Raw genomic sequence first — 27,177 nt, forward strand, 5'->3', positions numbered from 1 at the left:
TCTGCCTCCCAGGTTCAAGCGATTCTCCTGCCTCAGCCTCCTGAGTAGCTGGCATTACAGGCGCCCACCACCACACCCGGCTAATTTTTGCATTTTTAGTAGAGACGGGGTTTCACCATGTTGGCCAGGCTGGTCTCAAATTCCTGACCTCAGGTGATCCACCTGCCTCGGCCTCCCAAAGTGCTAGGATTACAGGCGTGAGCCACTGCCCCTGGCCCCTTTTTCTGTTTTATAATGTAAGCAATATTGAAATTCCAGTGGAAAAAAATTCTCTTTAAAGTTAAAAAATTCTAATTTCGAGCTAAAGAAAACTGAGAACAATAACAAATATCAATACCACCAAAAATTCCTAAAACAATTACAGTTTCTGGAGTGCTATAGCTCATGTGACGGTGAGAGGAGATGGAGCAGGCATTATCATCTCCAATTTACAAAGGAAGAAACCCAGAGGCCGTGTGGCACCCTCTGTGACAACAGCTCACAGGTGAGACCTCGTGGGCCGACCTCAGGCCTCCTGGCATCTAGCCCGTGCTCTCTGTGATCTGAGTTGCCTTTTTAGACTTCAAGGGCAGTCGCTCCTTCTCTAAAAATCAGCTAGAATCTCCCCTGAGTGATAACGGGTTGAGTTTGCCTAGCACAGCCCTAATTTTTGCCTATTTTTCTGGCATACTTAGTAGTACCCTTTTTACTCTCAGAAATAGTCCAATGTGGAAAATAAAATGCCTGGCCTCCTTTTCAAGGCATATTAACCTCTTCACATTTCTGTCGGAATTTCACAAAGCCACCCTCCTGGGGCCAGGAGTGGAGGCCCGCAAGCTCCCGCCCCACGCCTGGTGGGTGCAGTCTCCAGCTTTGCGCTTTGTTTCTCATTCTGAACAGCTCTGCTCCCATCAGCTGGGGCTCTGTGAATCAGAGACGCTGCAAAGAGCAGCACTCCCAGGAGCTCAGATGAAATGCGACTGAGGGCAACTCCTCCCAGCCACAGACAGCTGCTCTGCAGGGAGGCTCAGCAGCGCCCAGCAAAGTGCCTGCTGTGCACTGAAAGATCCTCAATGGGCCCTGATTTTCCGTTTGTCCTTTCAGCAGTCACACATTCAACACATTGTTGAGGAGCAGCTAAGTGCCAGTCTTGGGCACAGATTAAAGAACAAGAAAGAAAATGCCGCTGTGCTTACGGTACTAATATTCTAGTGGGGATTCAGGCAACGCACAAGAAATGCACATGAATACATACAAAAATAGACAGATGTTATGATAACACAGAATGGTGGTAGGTCGGCTTCAAATGGTGCAGTCAGGGAAGGACTCCGGGGAGGGAATTCTATGGTGAACTCCAAACAGGAGGAAAAGGTGGGCCTGGAAGGATTTGGGCTGGAAGAGAGCCCCACTCTCCCAGGAATGTCAAGGGCAAAGGCCCTGGGGTGGGACAGGCTTCTGCGCATTTGAGGAGGATGGAAAGGAAGCTGGGTGGCTGGCCTGTGGAGTGAGAGGCTGGAGGGTCAGGCCAGGCAGCGCACAAGGGGAATTGCGAGGATTTGGGACTCAGCTCTGACTGCAGTTAAGAAATATTTCAGCTGCTAAGTGATAAGCCTTGGCGTCATCCACGCAGTGTTAATTCTGCAGGCGTGCAGATCTCAAGAGTGGTGGGGGCTTTCCTCCTGGGTCGCCAGGCAGAAACTTGCCGCAAGGGTGGAGCCCCCCCACAGAGAGACCCTTCTAGGGCAATTCCAAACAGAAAGGTGGGGTCAGAGCTGCCACAGAGTCCCCACTAGGGTAATGCCTAGTGGAGCCATGGGAGGGGGGCCACTTCAGGGACCCCCAGACTGCAGAGCAGCCAGCTTGCAGCATCTCATGGGAAAGATTCCAGCCCATGGGCGCAGGAACATGGAGTCCATCAAAGCCATGATGGGGTGCGGGGGTGCAGGGTGCTGCCCGAGGCCTTGGGGGCCCAAACCTCCCAAAGTGCATTGGATGCTGGACTGGGAGTGAAAACAGGTGATTCTCCAGCTTCGAGATTTAGTGTCTGCCCTGCTGGGTTTTGGACTTGCTTGGGCTCGTCACTCCCTTCTTCTTGACTATCTCTGCCTTTTGGGGTGGGAATACCCTGTTCTATTCCCATCCCAGCATTGTATCTTGGAAGCAGATGCCTTGTATGATTTCACAGGCTCACAGTAGGAGGATTTGCCTCTGGATGAATTGAACCTTGAGTCTCACGCACGTCAGATTCAGATGGGACTCTGGACTTAGCACTTTCAACTTAATGCTGGAATAAATTAGGACTTTTGGGCAGGCTGCCATGGCTCATACATGTAACCCCAGCACTTTGGGAGGCCAAGGTGGGAGGATCACTTCAGCCTTGGGCAACCTAGTGAGACCCTGTCTCTACAAAAAATAAAAAAAAATAGCAGGGCATGGTGACATGTTTCTGTAGTCCCAGCTGCTTAGGAGGCCAAGGGAGGAGGATTGCTTGAGCCCAGGTATTTGAGGTTACAGTGAGCTATGATTGTGACACTGCACTCCAGCCTGGGCAACAGAGTGAGACCACTTTTTTTGTTGTTTGTTTGCTTTTTTTGTTTGTTTGTTTGTTTGTTTGTTTGGCTTTGGAAGTACTGAGATAGAATGAATCTATTTTGTATGTGAGAAGGACGTGAGTTGTGGGCGGCCGGGGCAGAAGGCTGTGGTTTGAATGCCCCCTCTAAGTCTCATGTGCACACATAATCCTCACTGTAACCATGCTGAGAGGCAGGACCTCTGAGCGGCAATTAGGACTAGATGAGGTTATCAGGGTAGAGCCCCCATGATGAGTCTGGGACTTTATAAGAAGAGGAAGAGATGTCTAAGCTGGCACACTCAGCCCCCTTGCTGTGTGAAGGCCTGTGCCACCTCAGGACTCTGCAGAGAGGCCCCACCAGCACGAAGACCCTCCCCAGAGGCCGCTCCTCCGCCTTGAACTTCCCAGCTTCCAGAAATATAAGAAATACATCTCTTTTCTTTATTGAAAGAAAGAAATATTTGCAGTGCTGAGTGCCATGAGCAGGTTCCCTGGTTCCTCTGAGGAGGACACACAGAAGGAGAGAAGGCATGAGTGTGGCAGAAGATGACCGGGGGAAGAATGCAGGGGCTGGGAGCGCCTTACACAAGAGGGGCTGCAGTCTAGATAGAGAAGTGTGGTGTCAAGGCTAAGTTTGAAATCTGAATACAGTTTGCACATTAAAACAAAAAAGACAGGGTTGTCTAGGCTGGTGGAAATTGGGAGGGAGGAGCAGAAAAAAATAACCAAGGAGTACATTTCACCATTAGTTTAAGTGAGTAGTAGATGGTGTGCCATTCTCTGAGATGTGATAAAAAGGGAGGTAAAGGTTTGGGGGTTGGGGTGTCCTGGCACTGAGGGAGGGACTACAGAAGCTGTGTTTCAGACATGGTATTCTGAGGTGTCTCTAAAACATCTGAGTACAGCTGTCAAAGAGACGGTCGGATATGCAAGCCTGGAGCTCACGGCTAAGGTCTTGGCTAGAGGCATAAATGTGAAAAGCATTTGCATATGTTGAAGGCAAGATGGTAAAACTCCTCAAGAATAAGAAAGTAGTCACTAGTGTCAAAAATTTGCAGAGGGAAAAAAATATAAGGACATTTTGCTTTTTGTCCATACATTTGGCCAAAGTAAAGGTGATTGGTGACATTGATGAAGCAGTTTTCATGGAGCTATAGGGCAAGGTTCACATTGTGGACACGGAGAGCCCTTTATCAGCACAGCGGCCAACTAAACAAATAAAAATTATTGCTAAGGCTTATTCCAAAACAAACTCCCAATAATGCTGGATAAAATGCATAAAACAAACCAAGTTTTCAAATGCATAAATTAGCACACAACAATAAGACAAATATCCAGAAAATAAAACCAGGGCAGAAACTAAAACTAAAGTTATAACCATGACCTGCCAGTCTCCCCAGCCAGTGAGCTCAGGTTTTCATGGCTTCAGGGAGATGAAGCCATGGGCCTGAGAGAGCTGGGCAGTTGGAGCTAAGATTTTCTCCTGCCCACCCCACAGAAAGCCAGGAGCTCTGGAGGGGTGCCATCCCCATGAAAGAATGGCTAGAAACACTGAGGCCACTACACAGAGAGAGAATAGAGAAGCCTGTCCTCCTTGACTTAGGCTCCAGGACATGGTAACATTTTAAAATGGTATCCACCATATGGTTAAGGAAAACGGCCACTGGCCCCTAGCCGCGACACCATGAATTATGTATGGCTTCCTTCTCTGTTCCTCCCCTCTCCGTCAGATCTCCCCTGGGAACACAGAATTATTATCCCTGAATCACATGAGACCTTTCCATTCTCCAAAGCTATGGAGCAAGCTACCTCAAATGTCAATGTCCGCATATCCAGTGTCAGAGTTCAGGCTCACCTCTCCTTCAAGGTGTCCAGCTGAACAAACAGCCTTTCACTCCAACACTTTCATCCCAAACCATGGCAATGTGAATATAATTTTTAAAGAAGCAAGCCAAGCCCAGACAAATTCTATGTTTATACCTTCCTCCTTTTTTGGTTAACCTCTACTAAGGGACCCAATAGTGTTACTTTTGCATGAGAATCTGAGTTTATAATGAAATAGTTCTGCTATGCTCACAGTCTTTCTAGTCTTTGTAGTTCTAAATTATGAATCCCTGAGGAGTTTGGCTGGGAGATAATCTACATAACAGACAGCACACTCCATCAGAATTTCTCCTATAAAACAACCAAGAACACAAGAGTGTTCTTACTGGGTGATCTTGCCATGCCTGGCTCCCTCTCCCCTATAGTGGGGACTCTAGCAGAAAGATTCTTGGAACCTTGAAAAATGGCCACGTAGGAAGCCCGGCTACCAGTTTACCAGTTGTACTTGGATTGCAGCTGTGCACAGTGCTTAGGCTCAGGCCCCATTCATACTAAGAATTCCTTTATTCCATCATATAGGAGATCAAGAGCACATTTAAGTTTACTTTATTCATTTACAATTTGTATTCTGTTTATTTATTTACTTTGAGATGGAGTCTCGCTCTGTCACCCAGGCTGGAGTGCAGTGGCACGATCTCGGCTCACTGCAACCTCTGCCTCCTGGGTTCAAGCAATTCTCCTGCCTCAGCCTTTTGAATAGCTGGGATTACAGGTGTTCACCACCATGCCTGGCTAATTTCTGTATTTTTAGTAGAGACAGAGTTTCACCATGCTGGCCAGGCTGGTCTCAAACTCCTGACCTCGTAATCCGTCCCCCTTGGCCTCCCAAAGTGCTCAGATTACAGGTGTGAGTCACCATGCCTGGCCTGTATTCTACTTATTTTTTAAAAGATGAGATTAACTCAAAATTACATAAATGTATTAAATATGTTTTTAATCTCTCAAATAATGACATAAGCTATATATGCTATATATATATATGTCATTGGTTTGAGAGATTAAATATATTTAAAAGCAGAATTACAGTTGAGAGATTGAGATCATTTCTGTAATTGTACACTAAATATAACACAGCACTTCCCGGTAGCCAAGGCAAAATCAGAAACAAGTTCAGTTGCCTGGCTCTTTTTTCATCTTATCAAAGGAAGCATACCTGTTGTTTAAAAGAAAGACTTGATAATAAGTATGAAAACATTAATATCACCAGAGAAAATAAAGCAATTTTTAAAGGTAATGCATGTTAAAGATAAGGCATTTTTATGTATATAAAATGTGTAAATTTGTATATGTTGCTTATGCCTGGAACCCCAACGACAATCTTCCAGTTGTGTCGATGAAATTGTTCTTGTCGCATTTCAGTAGCTTCAGGTTCCCGGAGGGAGAATGTGAGTATTCATTTATTTATGACTTCCTTGGGACACTGCTAAAATAAAAATTATCTGTTGAAAAGGGAGTAAACAGCAAAGAGAAAAAGGCAATCACAAATAAAATTATCATCAAATTTTAGAAGACAAACAGTTTTATGTAACAAGTTCATGAATGAAATGGACAGAGAAAGCTGCATTTTAGAAAAGCAACTGGACTGTAGAGAAGATGAAAGCCAGTCTGTCCTCCAGCACCCCAGACAAGACTGGGCTCAGGGTCCTTCAGGAGTGGCTGGGATCAAGAGAATTCTTAGAAGTCTGCAATAGTACACCAGCAGGTTACCTTCCCCACCCACTGGTCCCCACAGGAGGACACTCAGTAAGGACAGCTTGCTTCTAGCAAAGCCCAAGATGGCTTTTCTCTAAAAACATTGAAAAGATACATGGTGGATGCAAAGGCATTTGGGGTGGACAATGGCAGCCCAGCGTGACACCCTCCTCATTCTGGCAAGGAAAGGGATGGACAGAGGCCTGACACTCGACTCTAATATTCTCCCCCACCCTACACAGAGCTCCTAGTCAGACACTGTATAAGTGCGGGGCCACCCAGGCATCACCAACTGTAGGAGGAGAATTGGCAAGCAGGAAGGGAAGGACCAAAATGCACAAATAGAAAACATGACCCCAGAGAAAGTAGTCAATTAAGGGAATAGAAAAGAAAAGAAAAGAGAACGTGATTCCGAATTTACTCAACAAGATTCAAAACATGTATTAGCTATAAAATAAAAAGAATAACTGAAATTGGTAAATCAAATACAGGTAATGAGAAGGAATGAAAAATATGGCAAGTAAAGTTGGAAGAATCTTCCGGAATAAAGATCAAAAAGTAAAAAATAAATAGGGAGAGAAAACTGTGCAGAATATCCCATATCTAATCAAAGCCCCCAAAAGAAAAGAGACAATGGATGGGAGAAAATGATCAAATAAATATCAGAAAAGGCTTTTCTAGAGCTGAAACACTTGATTTTCAGATTGAAGGCAGGACGATTACTTGAGCCTGGGAGTTGGAAGCTGCAGTGAGCTATGATTGTGCCACTGCACTCCAGGCTGGGCAGCAGAGCAAGACTCTGTCTCTGAAAAAAGTTAAAAAGTGTCTACCAAGGTCCCATGTCTGGACACATTCTCATGAAAGATAAGGAGACTATCTTAAAAGCTTTCAGAAAGACAAAAATAAATTCACCTATGAAGAGCGGGAATGAAAAAGCAGTATTTCTCATGAGTAACCTTAGATGTTAGAAAAGATAAAAAGAGGCCGGGCATGGTGGGTTATGCCTGTAATCCCAACACCTTGTGAAGCCAAGGAGTTTAAGACAAGCCTGGGCAACATAGGAAGACTCAATCTCCACAAAATTTAAAAAATCTCTACAAAAATTAAAAAATTAGCAGTGTGTGGTGGTGCATGCCTGTGGTCCCAGCTACTCAGGAAACTGAGGCGGGACGATCTCCTGAGCCCAGGAGTTCAAGGCTGCTAGAAAAAAACAAAATAAAAATAGAATGGGATAGAGATTTTTTATTGTTATTGTTCATTTTTCTTTAAGTTTTTAATTGCCTATTAAAATATATCTGTGACTTTAAGTCCAAATATGAAACAAACCAAATGAAGCATACTTTTAAGCAATTAATAAAGAGGAAGAAGAAAGACCATTTGACCTTAGTGTTGGGAACAGCCAGTTGTGGTACAGGAGTGAGGTAGCTGGACCCAGGGAGAGTGACATGCAGCCCTACTCTCCACAGCACAACACTTCTTTAAACCATTGCGTGATCCCCCTGTCTTTTCACTTACTGTCTGCATCTCACCCCTCACTCCCAGGGGACTCCTCCTGTCTGTTCATCACAGTAACTTCAGCAGCTGGAGCACCACCTGGCACTTTTCAATGCATAAATGAGTGCTTATACCGCCTTAATATTACAAACATTGTTTATTAGATTTCAATTTTAGAAACACAGTTGGGCAAAGAATGGGAGACTTAATAGAGGTGGAAAGATGTACTAAGGCCCGGCCTGGTGGCTCAAGCCTGTAATCCTAGCATTTGAGAGGCTGAGGAGGGCAGATTGCCTGAGCTCAGGAGTTCGAGGCCAGCCTGGGCAACACACTGAAAACCCACCTCTACTAAAATATAAAAAATTTGCCAGGCATGGTGGCATGCACCTGTAGTCCCAGCTACTCAGGAGGCTGAGGCAGGAGAATTGCTAGAACCCCAGAGGCGGAGGTCGCAGGGAGCCGAGATGGTACCACTGCACTCCAGCCTGGGTGACAGAGTGACACTCTGTCTCCAAAACAAAAACAAACAAACAAATAAAAAAACCCAAGATGCATTAAAGTGTGAATGGCCTTCAGATGTAAAAGTAGAAACATGGCTGATGAAGGATGGATCCTGGAGGGAGAGGCTGGAGTTGATGGAAAAGGCAGAGAAAATGTTAGAAGTGCTGAGATTCTCATCCAGAAAGTGGAGGGCAGAGAACTCCTGGAGCAAGCAATAGCGCTGAATTATATTTAAAGTTAAGTTAATTCAAGCTGTTGGCCGTTATGAATAATGCTGCTATGGACATTTACTTACATGTCTTTTCGTAGACATGTGTTTTAATTTTCTTGGGTAAATTCCTGTAAATGGAAATGTCTAGAAAAGGCAAATGTATGGAGACAGAAAGCAGAGTGGTGCTTGGCTACTGCTGGGATGGGAGTGATGTTGGCTTTTAATGGGTAGGAGAACATTTCTAGGATGTCAGGGATGTTCTGAAACTAGATTGTGGTGATGGTTGCACAGCTCTATAAATTACCAACACCATTGAATTGAGCACTTACAATTTTATGGCATAGAAATTATATCTCAATATTATATTTTAAAAATATAATAAGTAAAACTTCTAAAAGAAAATTATGGGAGAATAACCTTATGACTTGGGCATAGGCAGACACTTCACACATACACATGCACACACAGACACACACACAAACACAAGTGCCAATAAACACACAAAAAAACACTTAACATCATTAGTCAACAGGGAACTGCAAATTAAAACTATGAGACACAACTACCAGAACAGTAAAATATCAGCAAAGATATTGAGGAACTAGAATTCTGAAGCATTATTAATGGGAACATAAAGTGGTACATTCACTTTGGAAAAATGTTCTGGTGGTTTCTTATAAAGCTAAATACACACAACATTTCTGCTTCTAGGTGCATATCTGCAAGAAATAAAAACATATGTCTGCCAATAACATACTTGTACAAGTATGTTTATAGCAGTTTTATTTATGATGAGCAAAAACTCATGGAAACAGGCCATGAGTCCATCAGTAAACAACCAGATAGACAACTGACATAGGCAGTGGCATGAACCATCTCAAAAAACATTATGCTGAGTGAAAAAGAAATGCTGTTTATAAAACATTATTTATTTTACAGATTCTTTCTGTATGAGTTATAGAACAAGGAAAACTAATCTACCATGGAACAAATCTGAACAGTCATTGTCTCTGTGCTGGGGACAGTGTAGGGACGTGGAGAAAACCCTGGGGCAGTGGTAATGTTCAGTACCTCGATAGAGGCTTCGGCTACACAGGAATATGCGTTTGTCAAAACTCATTTGAGAGTACACTTAAGATCCGTGTATTGAATTTTATACACATTTCATTTCAAAAAGATAAAGAAGGAAAAGGATTGGGCTGAGAGTGAGAGTGGTATTGACTATAAATGGGTATTGGAAAGTTTTGTTTGTTTGTTTGTTTGTTTGTTTTGAGAAAGAGTCTCTCTCTGTCACCAGGCTGGAGTGCAGTGGCATGATCTCAGCTCACTGCAGTCTCCACTTCCTGGGTTCAAGCAATTCCCCTGCCTCAGCGTGGGGTGGTGGGATGTTCTAAGACTGGATTGTGGTGATGACTGCATGGCTGACTCTGAACTCTGGATCAGTATTGCAAGCTGAAGTGTTGACAGGTGGAGTGCACTGATGTCTCCAACTTACTTTGAAACTCATCAAAAATTAATATGGATTGATGACAGAGGCACAGACAAATGAAAAGATGTGCGATAAAGCAACTAGAGTAAGATGTTGATGAAATAATCTATGTGGTGTGAGTATGGGTGTTCTCTGTGAAATTCTTTGAACTTTGTGTATGTTTGAAAAGAGTCAATAAAATGTGGGGAACAATGTAATCAATGGAAGAGCTAAAAATAATACAACTATTAAACATAAAGAAGAGAAACAGAGGAAGAGGTACTGGTGAGCTAAGTCCTTATTTCTTATTGTTGAGAGTCAATAGATATTCTCTAAATTTAATAAATCTTTTAAATTATTTTTATTTTTTTCTTTTTTCTTAGAGTCACGGTCTCACTGTCACCCAGGCTGGAGTGCAGTACTGTCATCACAGTTCACTGTAGCCTCAACTTCCCAGGCTCAAGCAATTCTCCTGCCTCAGCCTCTCGAGTCATTAGAACTACAGGTGCACATCATCTTGCCTAGCTAATGTTTCAAAAGTCTTTTTTCTTTGTAGAGAAAAGGACTTGCTATATTGCCTAGTCTGGCCTTGAACTTCTGGCTTCAAGCGATCCACCAGCCCCAGCCTCCCAAAGTGCTGGGATTACAAGTGTAAGCCACTGTGACTGGCCTCAATTTAATAAATCAATACAGATATACATTCATATTATTTCACACAATGGAGGTAAAGAACAAAGGAAATAAGACAGAAACTATCTAAAGAAATTATCTCTGAGACATAAGATGAGGGAAGTGCATTAAATTTGGCTTTCATAATAACCTTTTGAATTTTTTTTACCATTCAATGTATTACTTTGATAAAAAAAAAAGAAGAACACACAGAAAATGTCTCTGAGCCCACAGACACATTCATCAGCTAAAGGACTGCCGAGGACCTTAGCCCAAAGCTCTCTGCCCACTCTCTGGGTCTGAGTGATTGACGATGTCGGGAGTGTCACTGCTGGAAGGAATTCAGGATCAGAACCACTTTCATCTTGTGTCAGGAGTCTGAACTCCATGGCTGTCTGGTGTCTGCCAGGTGAAGTGCACAGCTAAATGTGTTCAGATTATTCCAGAATGGGTCATTATTGGAGTGGGGAAAACAAGTGCCCACACACAGTTGAAGCACACGCTGGGTTTTTACTGATTCCCAAAGTTATTCCCTTCCTTCCAAAATACAATAGTTTGATCCCTCTATAGTTTATAAGTGTGATGATTGGGTTTCATACTCATGTGTGAGATGTGCCTCCCTCAAACCCTCTCATGCCACCAGCACATAACCCATCGCATGTGAAGTAGAATAAGACAGGTTGCACAACATGGCAATTTGAAAGTTAGTCATCATCTCAATGCAAGCAGATGGGAGAGACTAAGGTGCCTTGCACTTGACCCTACTAGGAGATTTAATCTCATTGCAATGGAAGAAGATGGCTCTCATCTGAATTGTCTGCTTCTATACTTGATGGTACTCTGTGTGCTGAGAAACCTGTTTCTTGCCAAGTGCTCTGTGGCTCTAAGAGCTGGAGATTCTTTGATTTCAAAATTTCCTAAGTCCAGTGCTTCTGGTTGAGGTTGGCTGCTTTCCATAGCATCTAGGAACTACATTGCCATGGACAATCACCATTTATCCATCCAGCCATCCATCCAGCCACTTATCTAACAAATACTAACAGAATACAGAACATGGCGCTCATTCTAGGAGCTCAAAAAACTGCAGTAGACAAGGATGGACAAGATCCTTGCCCTTGTGTAGCTGACTTTCAGTTATTTAGAGCCTCTATAGATACATGTTTGAATGTCATGAAGTAATTTATCAGGGTTGCCTAGGTTAAAAACTGATTGAGGTAGAGAAGATATGGTGGCAAGAGAAGAACTCTTCGAGGAGGTGGCATTTTATCTGGGACAGAAGGTTGAGGATTCAGCTATGAGGAAAGTATGAGAGAGTATATTCCAGGTGATGGGGACCACAAGAACAAAGCCCTGGAATCAGAAGGAGCTTGATGTGTTTGAGAAACAAAATAAAGGCCACTGTGGCTGAATTTTAGTCACATGAGATGAGGTAGAGGAGGAGATTTGGGACAGGTCTTTTAGGACCAAACAGATCTTGGTAAGAAATTTGGATTTTATTCTCATTTGAATGAGAAGTCATCTCATTTGAATGAGAGGGTTTTAAGCAGGAAAGTGACTTAACAGAATGTGTATTTTAAAAAGATGATTCTGGATGCACTGTGGAGAATGGAAGACAGGAGGATATGGATGAAAACTGAGGACTGTTTTAGACTTTCAGGGCGAGGCAACAGTGGCCTGAATGCCTGTGGTGGTGATAGAGATGGAGAGATGTGGAATAATTTGAGATGCCATGACACTGTTTTTCCAATTATTTTTTTGCCAAATCTGCCATTACTGCACCTTTGGGATGGAAGTCACTCAGTGTGGTGCTTCCTTCAGTGAATCCCGTCTAGTATTCCCTGGGTCCACTCTGGAAGGAGGTATTGGTCTGCCATGCTTTTGGGAACCAGATAGCTTGCTTGGGGCTACAGCATAGCTGGAGGACACTTCCTCATTACCTACAAATTGTCCTCAGTACTTAGAAACTGTCACATCAGGCCAACCACCTGGATCTTTCCCAGCTCTAATCAGACCCTGCCCTCCTCCATCTCCTGGTTCTATTTTCACTACTTGACCACACTCTGGGGGAGTCCACCCCAGAGGCCTTACTGCCTAAGACAAGATAATTTCCCTTTTCCCAGTTCTAGAAAAATGTGTGGGATTGGTCCATAGTAGACTGACCTATTTAACATGCACACTCCAGAACCAGCCACAAGGGTCAGGGGAATGGCACAGCTGTTGTCTTGAGTCAGCTGTCAACTGCTCAAGCTGGTGTGTACAGGAAGGAGCTGGGCACCAGACCCACGTTGTCTGAGACCAACAGGAGGACGATTCTTCAAGGCAAATTGAGATGCTGGCAGCAGCAGAAGGGAGAATAGATGGCCGGAAGGCAATCACAATGAGATCTCTGAAGTATCTTTCAAGCTGTGGCTCCCAAGCTCTCTCTTCCAGGAACCATTCTATATCTAGTCTGCCTTGGAGAACCAGCTTCATCATACAGTGGACTTTCTTGTCATGGGGAAATGCAGACAAATCTTGTCAGTGACCAGGTCCGATCTTTCAGGGAAGTCTTGCAAGAGCCTAACCCATGGTCTACAGGTTTCTGTGCATGCACTGTGAACAAGCTCCCACTGGTAAAGACCGCACCCAGTGTTGCTGTTTCAAAAAGTTCCAGGAAGAATCTCAGCCCTGGAAAACAAAAATGGGTTTGACCCAGAGATGCCTGAGTTGGAGATGAACTTTGAAGAACTCCCCTTGTTAGCATACTGAAATCTCCACCCAGGGAGGAGCTCATGCACCGTTTTCTGTACATGTGAGGTATGTGGAACATGATCAGTGATGGGCTTTAATCCATCTCCACATTCAATGACTCAGCTCAATAAAAGCCAGGCTTTCACCTTTGTTCTGGGAGGCACTGCTTGGGAACTATCCCCGATGTCCTCCTTACTTGCTGCAAGGCATCAAATCCCCTTGTTACACCTGCCTTGGCTGTCGTCATTGGACGTCACCTGCCAAGCCATTGAACCCACCTGTCATGTGGGTAACAAAATGAGAAATAAACAATAGGTCTGATTGTCTGACTGATCATCTGAAGACATGGTATGAAGATATTTATTCAACACATAATTATAGGTGTATACCCTGGACCTGGAGCTGTGCAAAGTGTGTGAGACCCAAAGGTCCTTCACACCCACGTGACCTCAGAAAGAGCCCGTGCCTGCCTCATGGACAGAGCACAGCACAGGCACAGACGGGCGCTCAGTGGAAGTTGTGAGTAAATAAATGACAGCTTAGCACACACGTCGGTCTGAAAGAGGCAGTGAAGTTAAGTGATGGATAGAAAGCACCGCTCTCAGAGCCCTCACAAACGCTCTTCTCACAGTCATGCCTCCAATCAGTCACTGTAGGCTCCTTCTGCCTACAGAAATGAAGCCTGGTTTCTTCACTTGGGAACACACTCCAGACGGAGGTCCCTTGGCATCACTGCTATGAGGCCCCCTGCCCGGTGTAGCTCCCTGGTTTGTCCAAATCCTACTCACTTTTTAAGACTCAGCTGCAGGAAGCCTCGTTCCCTGCACCAAGTTCCACTGTGTTGCCTCCTGCCTGTGCACATCCACTACGTGCGCTCCTGCCTGGGCCTCCTGCCTTGTGTTCCTGCTGACACCCCCTGTCACTCTCCCTGCCACCTGCATTACGGAGGACCCAGTGCTCACCTGCCTCTCACTCAGGATCTCAAGCACTTGAGAGCAGAGGCTGGCCTCCTGCAGCCCTGGCCAAGACCCTCCCACCGAACACACAGACGATGCTCTCACCAGGTTCCCACTGGGCTTGATTGCTTTATTTTACTCTTAGAAACAGTGTTTCCTTTAAAATGCCCAAATTGGGCCGGGCGTGGTGGCTCACGCCTGTAATCCCAGCACTTTGGCAGGCCAAGGAGGGCGGATCACGAGGTCAGGAGATTGAGACCATCCTGTCTAACATGGTGAAACCCCGTCTCTACTAAAAACACAAAAAATTAGCCGGGCATGGTGGCGGGCGCCTGTAGTCCCAGCTACTCGGAAGGCTGAGGCAGGAGAAAGGCGTGAACCCGGGAGGTGGAGCTTGCAGTGAGCCGAGATGGCGCCACTGCACTCCACCTAGGCGAGAGTGTAAGACTCCGTCTCAATAAAAAAGCCCAAATTGTGTCAGTTGATGCAGTCTTTCAAATGCTATTATGCTGAATATTTGGTAGCAGCAAATACTCAGGCTCTAATTTGAAAAGACATCATTATCATGAATGCCTGTTCTTAGTCAGTATGGACTGGGGCAAATGGCTCTGCAGAGTTTTCTGGATTTTAGGGTTAAGCTCCTGGTCTGCTGGGGAGAGGATGGGGCCAAGGAGAGGGTGAAAAAGAGTCCAGCTATGCTCCAATGAGTCACTTCACTGTTATTTGGTTCATTTAGGTTTTATTGGGGAAATACTTATCATCAACAGCCAGAGAGACTTTTGGAAAAAACATTCAAGTGATTGATGAATTTTCAAAAAGAAAAAAAAAAAAGAGTATGATGAAGAAAATGACACCAGGATGTGCATCCTTGCTGGCAGGAGGTCTAGGGTTTCAACTCACACACCAGATCTTACTGATTGAAAATGGCAAATATGCCAGGCACGGTGTCTCACGCCTGTAATCTCAGCACTTTGGGAGGCTGAGGCAGGTGGATCACTTGAGGTCAGGAGTTTGAGACCAGCCTGGCCAACATGGTGAAACCCTGTCTCTACTAATAATAAAAAAATTAGCCAAGCATGTTGGCACCTGCCTGTAATCCCAGCTACTTGGGAGGCTGTGGCAGGAAAATCGCCTGAACCTGGGAGGCAGAGGTTCCAGTGAGCAGAGATCGCACCACTGCACTCCAGCCTGGGCTACAGAGCTGGATTCTGTCTCAAAGAAACAAAACAAAACAACAACAACAACAAAAAAAGCAAAAGAAAGCAGCAAACAAATATTCCATGACTGACTAGTGATGTCTGCCATGGTTGTGGAATAGACAAATGAAGACAAAAAGAAATTCAACTACATCATTAAACAACAAAGAGTATTAATCCATCAAAAAAGCCTATGAGAAAAAAAAAACAGCCTTCACTAAATTCTTCTCTAAAACAAAGTATGTTTTATGTTGGAGAGTGGCACATGGTTTCTATTGAGGTTGCTCAGATGAAGAGAGAATTCTGAAGCTGCTGGTAGCCATCTTGTCACCAAGAGGCAAGAAGCTAGCTGAAAGTGAAGACAAATCAAGGAAATCAGAGCCAAGAGACAGAGAGAGACTAATTTCTAATGATGTCCTTTCCAAACCTGGACCTAGCTATCCTCTTGGTCAAAAAGATCTACCCTTGGTCTTTAGTTACATAAGCTTATTTTTTCTCTGTTTACTTAAACTAATATGAATTGGGTTTGCACTATTTGCTACCCAAAGAATCCTAATAGATTTATTAAAAGAGCCGAGAGGGGAATATCTTGTAGGAAGATCACTTAATTTCTTTTGAATTTGAGTGGTCTTATCTGTCAATGGAAAATAATGAACTTATCTGTATTTGTTTAATAGGATTGCATTAGAAACCAGCCAGGATAAAAGACGTCAGAGTTCTTAGAAAAATGTACATGAAATTTCAAAAATTAAATTCCAGCAGGATATATGAGTGTGTGTATGTATGAGTGTGATTTGTGTGTATTCTAAGGAAGAGGACTAGGTGATGTGTATTTCAGATGAGGTAGATAATCCACTACCTTCTGTTTTTGATTTAGGTTTTGGAAACCCTGATCCATAAAAACATGCTGCTGTGTATGTTATTCCTGCCACATCCACCAAAGCCAGGAAATTCTTTTCTTTGTGGAATCCACTTTTCCAATGGAATTTCCTATATGATTGAACACTTTGATTATATATGTATTTTTTTTTTATGGAGTCTTGCGCTGTTGCCCAGGCTGGAGTGCAGTGGTGTGATCTCAGCTCACTGCAACCTCTACCTCCTGGGTTCAAGCGATTCTCCCCACTAAGTCTCCAGAGTAGCAGGGATTACAGGCACCCACTACCATGCCTGGATACTTTTTGGATTTTTAATAGAGACAGGGTTCCACCATGTTGGCCAGGCTTGTCTCAAACTCTTGACCTCAGGTGATCCACCAGCCTTGGGCTCCCAAAGTGCTGGGATTTCAGGCTTGAGCCCCTGCACCTAGCCAGATTACATATGTATTTTTGATTATGTATTTTCTTACAGCATCCTGAAACTTTGAACTTAGTGATTTATTCATGTTGCCTGCAATGCCCCCTATTTAGCACTGCAATGCTCTGGCAGTGTTATGGGCTATCCCCCAAAAATTCATAACAGCATGTGACTGCATTGGGAGACAGGGTCTTTAAAGAGGTAAGCTGAAATGAGGTTACTAGGGTGGACCCTAATCCATTATAACTGGTCTTTATAGAAAGAGAAAATTTGGACACACAGGGAGAAAACCACAGGGAGGAGATGGCCATCTACAATTCCAGAAAAGCAGCCTCAGAAGAAACCAATCTGCCAACATCTTTATCTGCAACTCCCTGCCTCCAAAATGGTGAGAAAATTAATTTCTGCTTTTTAAGCCAACCAGACTGCAGGACTTTGTTATGGCAGCCCCAGAAAATTAATACAGACAGCAAACGGCCAGATGTCCCACTTGAAAAATGGATCCAGGAACAGAAAAGTAAATGTTGTGGGAATGACGTTTGATGGCAGGGTTTTACAGGATGCCTACAGGAATGACAACAGAAAACTTAAGATGGTGTGTTCCAAAATAAGCTCTGTAGAAAACCAGTGTGACTGCTACTTTAAAGAAAAATTGAGGAGTGTTTTACTTCCAATTATGTGGTCAATTTTAGAATAAGTGCAATGTGGTGCTGAGAAGAATGTATATTCTGTTGATTTAGGGTGGAAAGTTCTGTAGATGTCTATTAGGTCCACTTGATCCAGAGCTGAGTTCAAGTCCTGAATATCCTTGTTAATTTTGTGTCTCATTGATCTGTCTAATATTGACAGTGAGGTGTTAAAATCTCCCACTATTATTATGTGGGAGTCTAAGTCTCTTTGTAGATCTCTAAGAACTTGCTTTATGAATCTGGGTGTTCCTATATTGGGTGCATATATATTTAGCATAGTTAGCTCTTCTTGTTGCATTGATCCCTTTACCATTATGCAATGGTCTTCCTTGTCTCTTTTGATCCTTGTTGGTTTAAAGTCTCTTTTATCGGAGACTAGGAATGCAACTCCTGCTTTTTTTTGCTTTCCATTTGCTTGGTAAATATTCCTCCATCCCTTTATTTTGAGCCTATGTGTGTCTTTGCACATGAGATGGGTCTCCTGAATACAGCACACAGATGGGTCTTGACTCTTTATCCAATTTGCCTGTCTGTGTCTTTCAATTGGGGCATTTAGCCTATTTACATTTAAGGTTAATATTATTATGTGTGAATTTGATCCTATCATTATGATGCTAGCTGGTTATTTTGCCTGTTAGTTGATGCAGTTTCTTCATAGTGTCAATGTTCTTTACAATTTGGTATGTTTTTGCAGTGGCTGGTGCCAGTTGTTCCTTTCCATGTTTAGTGCTTCCTTCAGGAGCTCTTGTAAGACAGGCCTGGTGGTGACAAATCTCTCAACATTTGCTTGTCTGTGAAGGATTTTATTTCTCCTTTGCTTATGAAGCTTAGTTTGGCTGGATATGAAATTCTGGGTTGAAAATTCTTTTCTTTAAGAATGTTGAATATTGGCCCCCACTCTCTTCTGGCTTGTAGGGTTTCTGCCAAGAGATTCACTGTTAGTCCGATAAGCTTCCCTTTGTAGGTAACTCGACCTTTCTCTCTGGCTGCCCTTAACATTTTTTCCTTCATTTCAACCTTGGTGAATCTGACGATTATGTGTCTTGGGGCTGCTCTTCTCAAGGAGTATCTTTGTGATGTTCTCTGTATTTCCTGAATTTGAATGTTGGCTTGTCTTGCTAGGTTGGGGAAGTTCTCCTGGATAATATCCTGAATAGTGTTTTCCAACTTGGTTCCATTCTCCCCGTCACTTTCAGGTACACCAATCAAATGTAGATTTGGTCTTTTCACATAGTCCCATATTCCTTGGGGACCTTGTTCGTTTCTTTTCATTCTTTTTTCTCTATTCTTGTCTTATCACTTTATTTCATTGAGTTGATATTCAATCTCTGATGTCCTTTCTTCCGTTTGATTGATTTGGCTATTGATACTTGTGTATGCTTCATGAAGTTGTTGTGCTGTGTTTTTCAGCTCCTTCAGGTCATTTATGTTCTTCTCTAAGCTGGTTATTCTAGTTAGCAATTAGTCTAACCTTTTTTCAAGGTTCTTAGCTTCCTTGCATTGGGTTAGAACGTGCTCCTTCAGCTTGGACGAGTTTGTTATTACCCATCTTCTGAAGCCGACTTCTGTCAATTCATCAAACTCATTCTCCATCCAGTTTTGTTCCCTTGCCAGCGAGGAGTTGTGATCCTTTGGAGGAGAAGAGGCCTACTGGTTTTTGGAATTTTTAGCCTTTTTGTGCTGGTTTCTCCCCATCTTTGTGGATTTATCTACCTTTGGTCTCTGATGTTGGTGACCTTTGGATGAGGCCTATGAGTGGACGTCCTTTTTGTTGATGTCGATGCTATTCCTTTGTGCTTGTTAGTTTCCTTCTAACAGGCCCCTCTGCTGCAGGTCTGCTGGAGTTTGCTGGAGGTCTGCTGCAGACCTTATTTGCCTGGGTATCACCAGCAGAGGCTGAAGAACAGCAAAGTTTGGGAAAGTTTACACACTCTAATGCCCTGCTACCCAGCCTTTAAAAACTGATTTAAAGATTTTAGGAATCCTAGAGAAAAACAAACCAGTAGTATCTTATTACAAAGAGAGAAAAGTGAATAGTCCATGGCCTCAATAAACAGTCTTTAGCCTGCAGCTGAACTGGCATTCCATGGAGCACACTTTCTGACATGCATACTCAGTGGTTCCTTCAATGTGCAGAAAGTCAGCTGGAAGGGAAGTTGAGTTTCAATGAGAAGTGAAGCATGTCATGCTTGGGCAGCCAGCAGGACCCCATGAGTCTGCATGAAAATGCTGCCCAGAGCACAGTTTGCAATTGCAAATATATGGAACCAGCCCAAATGTCCATCAATCAACAAGTGGATAAAGGAAATGTGGTATGTGTGTGTGTGTGTGTGTGTGTGTATATATATATATACACATATGTTACATAATACTTACACACACACACATACACACACACACACCATGGAGTACTACTCAGCAATAAAAAGGAATGAAATAATAGCATTGGCAGCAATCTAGATGGAATTGGAGACTATTATTCTAAGTGAAGTAACTCAGGAATGGAAAAGCAAACATTGTATGTTCTCACTTACAAGTGGAAGCTAAGCTATGAGGACACAAAGGCATAAGAATGATACATCGGACTTTGGGGACCCAGGAGAAAGGGTGGGAGGGGGTGAGGGATAAAGGACTACACACTGGGTACAGTGTACACTGCTTGGGTGATGGGTGAACCTAAATCTCACAAATCACCACTAAATAACTTATTCATGTAACCACACACCACTTGCTCTCTAAGAACCTATTGAAATAAAAAATAAATTAAAAAAGAGAAAAAGAATGCTTTTCAGAATGGAGAGGGCACATTTCAATAATTAGCACAGATGTTAACAGCAGCTCATATCTGCCACACAGACAGGAAATTGCAACTTCTGTGTACTGGAGCTTTGTTCATAGCTGTTGTCAGGGTTAACAAAGTACCTGCTTAATTATTGGTAGCTGGGAATACCTGGGGTTGTGCTCACGTGTTCATAGGCTTTGTATTCCTTAGAGCTCAGAGACGGCCATGCTCATGTGAGAAAGGGCATGGCGTGTTGGTAGAGGGGAGCAAAGAGGGAGGCTGGGGGAGCAGGTTGAGACCAGATGCTGCAAAGACAGGAATCACCCTCAAGAGGCCGGACTTGCTCTGGCAGGGAGTTGGGAGATGATGAAAGACACTGAGGTATAAGGGTGGCCTTTGGTTTTTAATCAAAAAGAAGCCCATGCCAGCATCTAACTAAGATCATAGCACCAAGGGAAGGAATGGGAAGCAGGGGAGCTAGAAAGCAGGTATAGTAGGAGAAAGTTCTGACCCAAAGGCTTTGGCCAGGTTTGGGGAATGCGGAGAAATTCAGGGATGAACAGGTTCTTTGTGGTTTGGTGGGACAGAGAGGAGGATGCATTGCCTGTCACTTGATCAGGGAGTCAAAGGAGAGCAGAGTTTGGACCAAGAGAGTTTCTACATTAAACGCCAAGTGCTTATGAATCAGAGTGAGAGTCCCCCTTGCTGAATCTGCCTCTTTTACCTTGGCTGTTCCACAACATAGATTCCATTGTGCAAATGATCATACGGACATTGTGTGATATTCTAAGCCAAAAAGTGACTCTGGCAGTTCCAGCCCGTGAGTATCTTTTGGCAAAGTTCCAGTGTGAGAAGGAGTTCCTGCATAGTGCTGTCTGTCTGACTCAGCTCTGCAGGAAAGGCTGGAACCACAGAGCTCATGAGGGTACACTGCTCACAGGCAGGGCTCACACATGCTCTGAACCCAGCTCCCACGCCTGAGCAGGTCACACCAATTTTGAGGCACTTCCCTGGCCCTAACATGTTTTAAAATTTGAATCATGCTTCAAGTGACTCTTTTGAGATTGGCAGTGATGGAAACAGTCTAAGGAAGGGAACTTAGTTTTAAAATAGTTTTAATTGTAGAGATGACAATTGACACAGATATGTCAGGAAAACATGTTGGAATGTCTCGACTGGCAGTGGTAAATCTGTGAGCTCAGTTCACATTCCAAGTGCTCTGGCTTCTGACTTCTGGCGTTTAGGAACCTGAGAAACATATGAATCTATGCACATGAAAAATCAGGCACTAAGAACTCAGCCTTGATTAGCCATAAGTGTGCTCTCTGTAGAAGGGGAAAATAACATTGTAAGGAATATGTTTAACCTATGTAAGAAAATACATGATTTTAACATGAAATATAAATTTTGGTGGCATTAATTGTAGTCTTTTTTATCAATTCATTGAAGTTGGCTCAGCAGGCTCTGTTTCTCCCACTCTTCTCTGACATCATATTTAATTGTTATGTGTAGTGTAAGGTCTGCAGAATGAAACAGTCCTCATTTTCAAATAGTGTCTAATGTGAACCTCAGTCATCCAGACTGGCCTCTGAGAAGATTGAAGAGTTTTCGAGGACAACGATGTCTTGAACAAGCCACAAGGAACACTCCAACTTTGTTTTTAGATGAATTTCCACGTTTTTCTTCTGCAAGGGTTTTGGAGAGGTAGCATGACAGACTTCTTTGTACAGAATGTTTTCAGAAGTTGTGTTAATGGAGAAATTTCTTTTGGGGCTTAAGTTTCTATTTACCTTTTGTGACATGGTTTTTAAAAAACAACAAAAAAACCTCATTATCTTCCTCTCCCACAATCGTTGCCGTAGAAAGGAGATAAGGCAGATCCCGCGTGGACCGGTGGCTGGGTGTGCTGCCAGGATAGCTAAGGCGCCCCTTTTACAAACAGTCTTTAACATGCAGTCACACCCGCAATCTCGGTGCTGGGTGATAAGAAGGATTGTATTCATTACACTGTTGAATACAGAAACATATTTCTGAAATAATTTTTCTTGTCTAGAATTACACAGAATTCCGCTGAGTGGCACATTCAAAAGAATTTTTATTAGGAGGGTTCCAATGAACTGCTCAGGGGCAGAGGGACTTTATATTTAATTTGATTTCTCAGAACCAGGTATTGTGGAGAAAGGCATCAGATAACCACGGAGTGCTGGTTAAGGGAGGGAAGCCTCACTAAGCAGGGTTCATGCATTCAAGCCCCGCAGCCAACAAGCTTTCGCTGAGACTCTCATTCGGGAGTGGGCACCAAGGCGCCTCGAAATCCCAGTGGGTTCATGAGGCTTCCTGCCTCTTGTCTCCTTGCATTTGGTTACAGAGGTGGCACAGTATTTGTTATTGAGGCTGGATGAAAATCAACTGTGGCCAGACCTTCACAACCCACGTATGGGCACAGGACTTGGGTGTAGAGGGAATCCAAGTGAAAATTTTGTAGTAAAAATTTTGCCACTGTGGAGAATTCCCCTTTTCTCATTTTGCTTTGGCATAAACAAAGATCTTAAAAAACAGTTTAACAGCACGTTGGGAGGCCGAGGCGGGCAGATCTCTTGAAGTCGGGAGTTCGAGACCAGCCTGGTCAACATGATGAAACCCTCTCTCTACCAAAAATACCAAAGTTAGCTTGGGGTGGTGGCATGTACCTATAATCCCAGCTACTCAGGAGGCTGAAGCAGGAGAATCGCTTGAACCCTGGAGATGGGGGCTGCAGTGAGCTGAGATCATGCCACTGCACTCCAGCCTGGATGACAGAGCAAGACTCCATCTCAAAAACAACAACAACAACAAAAAGGTTTAAAATACTAGAAAGTCCTATGAGACTATCGTGAGCACCTTTGCAGAAAAACAATCTAGTGGTAGACTCTGAGGCTGGTCAGTAGTGGGTTAATGGTGGCCCCTAAAACAATATGCCCACGTCCTAATCTCTAGAGCCTGTGGGTGTGATCTTATTTGCAAAAAGTCTTCACAGATGTAACTGAGTTAAGGTTCTCAAGAGAAGCAGATCATTTTGGTTTAATTTATGGGCCATAAATCCCAGGATAACAGACACAGAAGAAATGAGGGCCATTGAAAGTGGAGGCAGAGACTGGAGAGAAGCTGCCCCAAGCCAAGGGGCACCTGGAGCCACCAGAATCTGAAAGAGGAAGAAAGAGTTCTTTTCTAGAGCCTTGGGAGGGAGCATGGCCCTGCCAACATCCAGCTTCTGGTGCCCAGAGCTTTGACAGATCACACTTCTGTCACTGAAGCCACGAACTGTGTAAGAATTATCCAACAGCAGTCTCCAAGGGTGCAATGGTTGAGTCTGCAAATCACATTCGAGAGTCAGAGGATGTCAGAGGCAGAAGGGGTCTCAGTCTCCGCTTAAAGAGAAGATGTTGGACAAGCTACTCCCTTGGACCTGAATTCTAGGCCTGCCCTGGCACTCACAGGCTAAGTGCTTTTTCGAGAAGCTGGTGGATCCTTTTTTCCAAGTTGCTCTGGCTTAGTCTAGAAAGCTCTCAGGATCTGACCCCAATTGCCTCCCTCTGTAACCTCACCTTCCACCCCCACCTTCTGGCCCTCCGGCCACAGGAACTTTTCTGAACATGTTCTGATCCTGCTGTTCATATACTTTTCTCTATACCAGGCTGAGAGAGTGACAAGGCATCCTTTAAACCCAGATCCCTGTCCAGGGGCCTTTCCCTGATCCTCCAGCTGGGGTCGCTCTTCCCCCTGCTCCCTCTGTGCATTGTACGCACTGTGGATTCTGACCACACTCTAGGGCTACTCACAAGGCCCAGCAGACCTGCAGGGTCTGCCCCCAACCTTCCTCCTAGAGTGACCTCTCATCACTCCCACTGCAGCCCCTCAGATGCACCTGGACCCCTCCTGCCACGGGGCCTTCGCACACGCTGTGCTTTCCCTAAAGTCCTCTACTCCTCTTTGCAATGGCCTTGGATTATAGTTAAAATATTCCATAGCTTTGTTGGGTTATTTGTTCAATGTCTGTGTCTTCACTCGGCAGCAAGCCCTGTGGGGCATAGATTATGCTGGATTTTCTCCTGGTGTAGAGCCCAGTACATAGCACATCTAACAAGCAAAGACTGTGGGTGACTATATGTTAGATCTATAAAGATGATACTCCACAACTTTAGGAGCTCCTCAAGGGTAGGGACTTGTTAATTTTATATCTCTGGTATTTAATAGAGAGCCTTTGTAGAAACCATAAACTTTGATGCACCGAAGTCTCTAGAGGCCAGGCACAGTGGCTCACACTTGTCATCCCAGCATTTTGGGAGGCCGAGGTGGGAGGATGGCTTGAGGCCAGGAGTTGGAGACCAGCCTGGGCAACATAATGAGACTCCATCTCTACAATTTTTTTTTTGAATTATTCAGGCATGGTAGCATGTGCTTGTAGCCCCAGCTACTCAGGAGGTTGAGGTAGGAGGACTGCTTGAACCCAGGAGTTCAAGGGTGCAGTGAGCCATGATTGTGCCTCTGCTCTGCAGCCTGGGCAACAGAGCAAGGCTCTGCCTCTTTAAAAACAAAACAAAAAACCAAAAAAAAAAAAAAAAAAAAAAAGAAGTCACCATCTGTGAAGAGCTTCTTCTTGCCCTTTAGATATGACACCAACTTCTACTGCATCTATAAACCCTCATGTTCCCTCTGCTCCTTTAGTTTCCAACCTCATCTCTTGCACTTTCCTTTCTGCCAGTCCTGCTTGGCAAGGCCTTCAGCTTTTCACACACTGGCCTCTGCCCTGCTTGGGGCCTTGAGCAGGCTCTTCCCTCCCTTGGAACTCTTCTCCATTCCTTTCCCTGCCTCTTTGTGTCCTGGTTGATTCCCAGCTGTCTTTTCAGTCTTTGAATATCACTTCCTCAGAGAAAGCTTTGCTGACCTTCCAGTCTAGCTTCCAGTGGCTAGTGACCACCATCTAGTTTTCCTGCATGGTTTACAGAACTCCTAGCATGCTTTGGCATGCGTGTCTTCTGTTGAATGCATGCCTTCCATAAGCTCACAAAGCCAGGCAGAGCTGGATGGTGGCTGTCTGATTTCAAAGATCTCTACTCTTGGCACTTCATTACCCAACCCTCCCTGAAGGAAGGGAAGTGAAAGAAACAGAAAAGCAGAAAGAATGCATGAAGACTCTGTGGAAGAGCGCCACTGTAATGACTTCCAAAGCCCCTGTGGGCTTTCTCCCTACCTGGCAGGAGAAGCACACTGTGCCTCGGGGAGCTCAGGGAGGAGGCAGACGCTAGGCATGACTTTGGTGTGACCCTGGGTTGTCTCCCAGCCTCCTCCCTGGCCCATCCACAGCCCCTGCTTGCTATAGAGCCAAGTAGCTTCCTTATGCAGTAGAAATTCTTATACTCATTTACCAGAGAAGCAAGCCAAGGTGAGCAATGGACAGACCTGGAGCTGCCAGCATGATCGTGTGGTTGCAAACCCCGAGCTCCTTCCAATAACCGTGTGTCTTATAAATAACGGCGATGGTGTGAGCTGTGTCCAGCACCCCTGAAAAAAATGCCCTAGAGACAGTGCTGTCAAATGGATAGACAAGTAGACAGACAGACAGGAAATCATCCCTTTAATACCACCCAAGACGTTGCTTCCTCTCAGTCTATTTCCCAAATCCTCCTCTCCCGCACCCCATAATCTTGTCAGAGCTTACCTCCTCCGTACGCTCTGCACTTTCATTAATTTCTTATCACCTATCCTTCAGCTGTAATCTAAGACTTTGTAAGGACAATTAATTAAAGTGAGAAGGTTCTTAAAAAAAGGTATTGACCTGCAATTCAGCCCTTTCTTTCAGCAAAATCAATCTTCAGATTACAGGTCAAGAGGAGACATCTTTAAAAACGTGTCCAGCCAATCGGTTCTTCAGATGCGTTCATGAAGTCGCACCCGCTGTGTATGAACCTGATTGCATGTCCTGCTTTCTGCCTAAGAAAAGCACGCCTAAGTACACATGGGCGTGCAGCTTGTTTGAAGAATCTGTTGCTATAGAAAGATAAAAGGGAAGAAAAAGATAAAATATGTATAAAAGGAAAAAGCCTCTATTGATTTATCTATCTATCCATTATATATATATGCACTTCTGGTCCTTAATCCTGGGCAGGGTGTCTGCTGTCAGAGATGGGCAAGGATGGGTGTCAGCCATTGGAGAGCTGTTCCAGGGAGGGAGCCCGACCACTCTCTGGCCTTAGCCAGCCCAGTCAGCACTGGAGAAAGACCTCATCCGACGCTGAAATAGACGGTGCTAGTGTATGCATTACAATAGCAGGTGAGTAAAACTGTCTGTTGTACAACATGCTGATGTAGGAGCTTTGTGATTATCTAGCCTAATGTGTATAGATAAGGAAATCAGGGCCCTGGCAGGTCGCTAGGCATGACTTTGGTGTGACCCTGGGTTGTCTACCAGCCTCCTCCCTGGCCCAGGGCTCGGTCTTGCTGTATGTGGTCCATTCCCAAAACCGAAATTCAGGACCTCTGTCACCCAGGCTGGGCTCTGTCCAAGACAAGCTGCCATTTCTCAGAGGAGAAATTGAGAGAAGCAGCCAGGCATCATCCTGTCTGACCCCAACACTGGGGTTCTAATCTCCCCTAAGCTCACACAGCACCTCCCCAACCACTTTTGCAGAGAGAACAAAAAGACAGATGTTGATTTACCCGGAGAGCATCTGTCACTAATAGTAACACGCGGCTTTCACTGAGGGTTAACTGTATCCAGGTGTGGTTCTTATCTTCTTACAAGTATTAGTGCATTTACAAATAAAGTGTGGGAGGCTTAGAAAGGTCAAGTGGCTTGTCTAAGCTCACAGAGCAAGTCAAAGTTGGAACCAGAATTCTGGGATTAGTCCTGTGTTGCAAACAATTCTTTATTGCCTCAACAGACAAGGTGAACATTAATTTGAATTACTTGAGCTAAGCTGAATGACTTGATTCCTATTCCTTACATTGATGTGGATGCCAGGCCTGTGCCTGACCATTGCCAGGAGCTTAAGGGCAGAGATAATGGAACAAAGAGAAGT

At 44.2% G+C, this 27,177-nt stretch overlaps 1 long non-coding RNA gene and 1 other non-coding gene across 4 annotated transcripts in view; both read left to right on the plus strand.

Annotated features, from left to right (window-relative positions):
- Positions 1–27,177, plus strand: part of LOC117976974 (uncharacterized) — a 68,489-nt gene that overhangs the window by 36,730 nt on the left and 4,582 nt on the right. For all 3 annotated transcript variants that reach the window (XR_004667834.3, XR_008955041.2, XR_008622032.2), the window contains exons 3-4: positions 16,908–17,036; positions 26,265–26,429. This is a non-coding gene — a long non-coding RNA (uncharacterized LOC117976974). The remainder of the gene's footprint in view (positions 1–16,907; positions 17,037–26,264; positions 26,430–27,177) is intronic.
- On the plus strand, positions 11,029–11,131 carry LOC112437918 (small nucleolar RNA U13). The gene has a single exon (XR_003026426.1). It is a non-coding gene; the product is annotated as a small nucleolar RNA U13 (small nucleolar RNA).

This window comes from Pan paniscus, chromosome 20 (assembly GCF_029289425.2).
Source record: "Pan paniscus chromosome 20, NHGRI_mPanPan1-v2.0_pri, whole genome shotgun sequence".
NCBI classification, from domain to species: Eukaryota; Metazoa; Chordata; class Mammalia; order Primates; family Hominidae; genus Pan; species Pan paniscus.